This window comes from Colobus angolensis, unplaced genomic scaffold (assembly GCF_000951035.1).
Source record: "Colobus angolensis palliatus isolate OR3802 unplaced genomic scaffold, Cang.pa_1.0 Scaffold23, whole genome shotgun sequence".
Lineage (NCBI taxonomy): Eukaryota > Metazoa > Chordata > Mammalia > Primates > Cercopithecidae > Colobus > Colobus angolensis.
This window is the reverse complement of record NW_012115488.1, coordinates 11,601,560-11,609,609: the sequence shown is the minus strand read 5'-3', so window position 1 is coordinate 11,609,609 and position 8,050 is coordinate 11,601,560. Positions and strand designations below refer to the sequence as shown.

The window sequence follows — 8,050 nt, the reverse complement described above, 5'->3', positions numbered from 1 at the left end:
AGGAAGAGAGCTGGAAAACCAGAGAAGTCTGGTGAAGAAAGAATGTCAAAAAGGACCTTATTGATGGAGATAATAACATGCAGAATTCATCATCAGACTCTTGTTGGTGTTTTGTTTAAAAATGTAGCCTAGAGGGAAAAATAAAAGGATTTAGATTGGAACAGGTCAGCACAGTGGACAGTAAAAGAGCGTATGATGTAAATATTCTCTTAAAAGAATCGAGAGCCCCCAGGTAATTTCTCTTTCGGAATATCTGTAGGTTTGGCCTTGGGAGCTATGAGTCTGCTCTTTCAACATTAGAACTACTAATCCCCAATAAAACTCTAGAAGGTTACATTTAGATTATCTTGGCAGAATCATGAAGGTAGTCCATAGATTCGGAGACCGGAAGAGTCCTTGAGGTAATTTGCATGCCAAATACCTCAAAATTGAGTCATAGCAGTTGGCAACTTCTGGTATGATCTCAAATATTCACATGATAGCAAAATCCAGTAGTTAATCCAATTGCTTACAAGATAAAAGACATGTGGATTGCACCTAACACAGACACATACTCAAAACTGCAGTGAAAACTTTATTTGATATGTACTGTAACAAAAAGTGCATGTGGGTGCAGGGCACTGTGGGTTGCTGGGTAGCCAGGACACAGTGAAGAGAGGAGGAGCAGTTGGCCACTGAATAAGCTTCTCAAATGATGCCCACAGCAGTTATCCTGTTGGAGGAAGGGACTGATAGTTCCCAAGGCATCCCCCAGCTTGTGAGTAACATCCGTGCCTGACATGTGATTGCTGAGAGTGGAAGAACCACCCTGGGTTCTTATGGTGCACATAAGCTTATTATGGATGGCAGAGGCAAGTAACAATTTTCCTGAAGCTTCTTGAAGTTGTCCGTCCTGCAACAAAGACTTCAATGGGCATTGCCAAATATCAAGATGCTGAGGTGAGTGATGGCACCACCTCAGTGACCTTGCTGGCTGCAGAGTTTCTGAAGCAGGTGAAACCTTATATGGAAGAAGGTTTGCACCCAAAGATCATCATTCAAGCTTTCTGAACAGCCATCCAATGGGCAGTTAATGATAGCAAAGAGATCACTGTGACCATGAAGAAGACAGAAAAAGCAGAGCAGAGGAAGCTGTTTGGAGAAATGTGCCATCCTGCTCTGAGCTCCAAGTTCATCTCCCAGCAGAAAGCCTTCTTTGCAAAGATGGTGGTTGATGCAGTGATGATGCTCGATGGTTTGCTGCAGCTTAAAATGATTGGAATCAAGAAGATACAGGGTGGAGCCCTAGAGGATTCCCATCTGGTAGCTGGTGTTGCATTCAAGAATTTCTTTTATGCTGGGTTGGAAATGCAACCACAAAAGTGCCATAATCCCAAGATTGCACTTTTAAATGTTGAGCTTGAGTTGAAAGTTGAGAAAGATAATGCTGAGATCAGAGTCCTCACAATGGGGAATTACCAGGCAATTGTTGATGCTGAGTGGAACATCCTCTATGAAAAGTTAGTGAGGATCCATCATTCTGGAGCCAAAGTTGTCTTGTCCAAACTCTCCAATGGGGATGTGGTCACTCAGTACTTTGCTCACAGGGGCAGGTTCTGTGCTGGCCAAGTACCTGAGAAGGATCTGAAGAGGACAACAATGGCCCACAGAGGGTCAATCCAGACCATTGTGAATGCTCTGTCAGCAGACATGCTGGGCAGCTGCCAGGTGTTTGAAGAGACTCTGACTGGAGGTGAGAGGTATAATTTCTTTACTGGCCTCCCAAGGCCAAGACATACACCTTTATCCTCCACAGTGATGCCACAGCTTATGGAGGAGACAGAACAGTTCATGCCTAATGCCATCATGATTGTCAGGAGGACCATTAAAAATGATTTGGTGGTGGCTGGTGGTGGGGCCATTGAGATAAAGCTCTCCAAGTACCTGTGAGATTAGCAAGGAGTATTCCAGGAATGCAGCAGCTGGATTGGGGTGTATGCTAAGGTCTTGGAGATATCCTATGGCAGCTATGCGAGAATACTGGCTTTGATACCACAAGCATTCTTAACAAGCTGTGGGCATAGCATGCCCAGAGGGGCACATGGTATGGCATGGACATCAACAATGAGGATATTGCTGACAACTCTGAGACCTTCGTATGGGAGCCAGCTATGTGCCAGGAAGAGCACCGTCATCAGAGAAATGAATTGTCTTGCACCTTGATTTTGGACTTCCCAACCTCCAGAACTGTAAGAGATAAATTCCCATTGTTTAAGCCATCCAGTCTATAGTATTTTGTTATGACAGTTCAAGCTAACTAATATGATACAATATTTGCTAATTGAGATAGCTCTGATAGTTTTCAGGCACACATAGGGCTGCCACAAAAAATGACAAACTGGGTGGGTTATAACAAAAAACATTTATTCTCTCACAACTTGGGAGGTTAGATATTCAAAAATCAAGGTGTTGACAGAGCCATGCTCCATCTAAATGCTCTAGAAAAGAATTTTTTCATACCATTCTCCGAGTTTCTGATGTTCCTTGGCTTGTAGCTTCATCACTCTGATCTCTGCCTCCATCTTCAGATGGCCTTCTTTTCTGTGCATGCCTCCGTGTGTCTGTCTTATAAGGATACTAGTCACTGGACTTAGGGTTCACCCTAATCCAGTATGTCCTCCTTTTAACTTAATTATATCTATAAAACCCTATTTCCAAATAAGGTCACACTCTGAGGTTCTGGGTGGATATAAATTTTGGGAGGATACTGTTCAATCCCCTACAGCTGATAGTGAGGTACAAATTTTCAGTAAATATTAAAATACTTCTAAAAATTACAGATGTGAATTTTCTAAGTAATACAAATTACATTCTGATTTATTTTGTGTCACATTCTAACTCATTTTTTTCTGTTTCATTTAATTTCTCTTTCCCTCATTGCTCCTGTGTCAGAAGGCCATGGCTTACCCATGAGAAACGATAAACTCTCTCTTGTGGTTGATATTTATGGGAATGCAAGCTGACAGGTAAGCTGATGCACTCTTTCTTAGATATTTGACCCACAAATGTAGCCAGACAATTGAAAAAAATCTGTGTTTCCTAGCTGGTGTGGTTGTATTAATATCAGACAAAGTAAACCTCCAGACAAGGAAAATTGCCAGAAATAAAGAGGACACTTCCTAATGATAAAAGGGTCAATTCATCAGAAAGACATATCTTAAATGTGTATGTGCCTAATAAAAAAGTTTCAAAATCTGTGAAGCGAAACAAGATATTCTCAAATCAATAATCACAGTTGGGCATTTTTAACACTCCACTATTAGTAACTGATATACTATCTAGACAAAGAATATTGATAAAGAGATAGAAAATTTAAACAGTACTGTCAACATATCTGGCCTAAATAACATTTATAGAACATTTCGCCCAACACTGCAAAATACACGTCCTTTTCAAGTATATGTGAGAAATTCACCAATATAGGCAACTGGATAGACCAAAAGAAGTCTCAACAAATTAAAAAAAAAAAAAAAAAGGAAATCTTATTGAGTATTCTCTAACTTCAGTAGCATTACATTAGAAATCAATACAATATATAAAAATCTCCGAATATTATAAAATGGAAAAAAAAATGTTTTATCAACTTAACTTTAAAAATGAATGTCAGTGAAAGCTCTTATTCAACTCTATGAATCCCAAGTGGGGAATGAAAAGTCTCCAATAAATTGTTCAAGAAAATTAACTCTCAAAACCAAGTAATCTTTTTAGAATTTATTGTTTATGGAGCTCTTTACAGTTGTCTTATGTATTGCCATTGACCACTTGCTTGCTACATCAAGAAAAATGTATTCAGCATTATAAATAATGCTCTCATATGGCCCAAGATTATTTACTTGAATATTCTATATTACTTTTCATGGTCTCATTTATTTAAAACCTCTAGGATCTCAAAGTCTTCCTGGAACCAGAGAGGGGACTGCTAATTGTCTTGGAAATGTAAAATAAACAATTTTTCTACATATGTTAGTGCCACTGTTTATTGACTATTTGCTCAGCTCTGATGTAATTGGGGTCATTAGGGAAGCAAAAACAGCTCCCATCCTGTCAGTACCTGACCTTTAAACTAGTCGTACATTCTGTGTTACTGGATGTTAAACAAGCTAGCCCTTTCACGGCATGGTAGCTGTTGTTGCAATGCAAGCAGGAGTAGAGAGGTGCCATTCCTTGTTGAAAACTTTTTTGGAAAAAAAAAATAAGTCTTCTGCTGCAGACATGGTGTTCCAAAAATCAGACAAAATATATTTCATGGAAAATCTATTTTGAGTTCGACATTCATTTGAAAAGCTAAAACTAGCATCCGGATAAAAAAAGGAAGGGATGAAACATCAAACTGAAAATATCTTCCTATATTGTGACATTTTAGCAAATGTAAATGAAACCACCTTTAAGGCTGTCACAAGCAAAGAAATCCAACTGGGGTCTTGATGACTGAAGGAATGTTAAAGAATCTCTCATCAGCAGACCATAAAGAATAAAGCAAAAGCTATCAGTAATGTGCAGATGTTATCAGGATGTGACTACAGCACAACCCCGCATCCCGATGAAGAGACAAAACTGCAGATGTTTAACATATTACAGGAACTAACCGCAAATTCTGTTTTGCTTCTCCTACTTTATAGTGTTTAATTTTTTTTTTTTAAAGACACATGAATTGCACTTTGGAAGAACTTCCTCCAACCTCAATCACTTTGTAAGTCTAAATGCTTCCTACTAGAATGGAGGGAGTTCTGGGTAAAGTGGCATATAAATTACTACATGAGTGTGGGCAGTGGGAAGTATGCAGGGAAGGGATGTGTTTAAGCGTTTATATGGAGGTGGTGGGAAGAGGGTGCTCATCATTGTGTGATAATGGAAGCCTAGGTGTGAGATAGAGACCCATACACTGATTTGACAACAAACCTACTTTAAATCTGCTTCAATCCTGGCAAACCAAAAGCACTCATTGAAACTTCAATTTGTTAAACAAAGTAGAACACATTTGAAGATGTGAAGCCAATAATTCTGCCCAGATGACTTTTTTCTTTTAAAGTTATAGATAGAGTAACAGTTTGATAGATAATTTATTTAGTTTTCAAAGGAATTGTTTATCTTTTACCAACTGCCCCTCCTTAGTGAGAATTATTTTAGTGGGACAGCTGGGGTTTCATGATGTTCTTGAAAATGGCCAATTATCAAATCATGAAAAGGTATACTAAGACATGTATTTCTTTCATTTTGATTAGTTAGTTTAGACGTACTCATGTTGCAGGAAAATTTTGTTTTTCAAAAAGAACCCAGCCTATCTATTGTGCTCAGCTGCTGGCTTGATCCCAGGTTAGAGTGGGGGTCAGCAGCTGGGGTGAGTAGGTCAGTTTGCTGGTGCCCTCTTCTGTCAGACACAGGTCTCTGCTGGCCTCTGTCCCCTCTGCTCTCCATGAGCAGTTCTGTTCTCTCCCAAGGAGCCAGCATGACCTTGCCCTTCGGGGCCTTTATTCAGGACCAGTCAACGTCAGCTGGGTCACACGGACTGAAGACTACAGAACAAAAACAAAAAAGGAAGAAGGGAGGTACTTTTTAAAAAAGAACAAGATGACCTCTTTGAGATTAAAAACATAAAACACACTAAAACACACAAATCAATTTTGGCGATGGGCTTTTACTTCAGGGAAAAACATGTAATTTACTTTGGAAAGAGTAAATATTAGAAAGCATACCAAAGAATGACACTCTACTTTTGGTGAAAATGATTAAGTCTGTATGTTTATGAGGATGAAAACTCATAGATAGGTATTACCTAGAACGAAGAGTGGCTTAATATGTATCCTCAAAATAATTTTCTTTGAGATTCAGGAAAGAATAAGGGCAGAAAATGGGAGTTAACATATTGTACTTTCCATAGGAAAGAGACAGAAGAGATACACAATGAAAAAGATAGTCCTATTGCACAAGTATACATATGTAACAAACCTGCACGTTATGCACATGTACCCTAGAACTTAAAGTATAATAAAAAAAAAAAAAAAAGATAGTCCTGCTTGATGTTACAAGGCTTGAGTAAGTCATTCTAAACTGATTATTTAAAAACAAACCAAACCAATGACAAAAACATTTTTTGGTTTTAAAGCACACTCATCTATTTATGTCCACATGGACTAAATACAGTAGAAAGTAAACTCTGTTCATCTTTAAAGGTTGGTTAATAGTGGGACTCTATACATTCTCTTCATCTCTCTCTGTTCCTAGTGCCTGGAACTGCATTTGGCACATTGAGAGTGTCCAATAATGTTGGTTAAATAGAATCATTGAACAAGAGTAAAGAACCCTGTTCTGAATACTGAACAAAGTAAAATATTCAAATATTTGAATATTTCAACACTCTCTGTCTCAGGGGCCATCTCAGCTTGTAAGAAAATTTCATGTATTTTTTATGCCAGGGTAGGCAACTACAGAGGAAATGAAAGAAATTCTTTAGCGTAAGGTTGTTCCACCTTTTGCCAAGTTGTGACCGGCTGAAAAACTCAAAACATTTTGAGGAGATGCTATCTGCCATGGGGATTACCACAATACATGTAGGATCAAAGAAAATTCCACATTTTACCCTGGTGATTAGCTATAATTAAATAAAGTAAGTCTTTTTAAACTTCATTAGCAGCAAGATGTTTGCTACAGCAGAGTGGGCACAAATCATCCATTCTTAATTAAAAGATAATCCACAGGATGGCCATAATCTTCTTCTAAAAATACACCATTTCCCCCTGAAAGATTTTCTCATCAAATAAGGATAAATAACAGTTTCTATGAGTTTAAGCCATAAAGGAAGGATGCTCCTCCCGTTTGCTTGAGTGAGTGCTGAATGTGGCTGATAACATCACTTTGGCATGCTATTATCTAAAATGGTAGAATACCTCACTTCAGCAAAGTCTGACATAAATCTTTGAAAACAAAGACATTGCATATGTATGAGCTGAAATAGATATGACAGTGTTGGCACATTAATATTCCTGTCACTAGGGGGTTTCAAACTTTTAAGGAGAGGATGGGAATGAATTCAGACTGTAGCTGGTAAAATAGGGCAACATACAGTAGGACAATTAGGCATGAGGAACCATCATAAAACACGCACAGAGAAAGGGTTCCCCTGCTCCCTGCCTTTGGTAAAAAAATGACTGTAGGATCATTTCTTGGGAATGCCAAGAATAATTAATTTGGCTTAGAGATCTGCATGGTTGTTCTAAGCATACTAATAAGAATATTCCACAAAGACCAGTCCCAATCAATAGAAGAGAGAATGGGTTTTTCATGTGTAGCCACTGTGGTGGTTCGTGGTAACAGATGTTTCCACTTATTCCACAACAACTGTCATTAAAAGTAACTGTGGGTCCTAATTGAACAGTTCTCCACCTAGTTGGATCTGTGCAGAAAATAGTTATGTTATTGTGTGTCCTACAATTACTTTCCTTTCCTGTTTTGCTTGCTGATATGATAAGCTTTACCATGATCTTTTTACTTAATTTCTCTGGAAGAAGTAAATGAATGAAAAATAAACTTGTTTTTACTCCATCTTACCCTATAGAGTATTACTGTGTGTTGGAAAAACATCTACTTAGAGGTGCCAACCATTTTTAGAATATCCTTGTAAATCATCAATTTCTAGAAAATCACTACTTACCAAGGAAGATGACATAACTGTTGTATTAGATTACATTCTGCATCGGTAATTCTGTATGCTAAGAGTTATTCAACACTATGTCTTAATGAAAAATAGTCACTAAGTTTCAGTTCTGGTGTTTGAAACTTATGTTGAAATGTTAGAATTTTTCTTTTGATAAAACATATGTGTTGATCTGGTGAGTGGAAGTGAGGGGCTGGACTGCTTAAAGGCTTTTTACCAAAAGCTTTTTGGACACGGTGCTCTAGCCCTGGGAGGCTTGGTCTGAGACCTGACAGCAGTCGTCCAGATGGAGAAAAAAGGCTTCAAAACCTTCCCTTTTGACAAAGAGACATGAAATGATATCTGACAAAGGCATCTCAA

The 8,050-nt window shown here is 38.3% G+C and overlaps 1 pseudogene; it reads left to right on the top strand.

Moving 5' to 3' along the window:
• Positions 1-691: 691 nt before the first annotated feature.
• LOC105513455 lies at positions 692-7,736 on the top strand (annotated as a pseudogene).
• Positions 7,737-8,050: the final 314 nt, after the last annotated feature.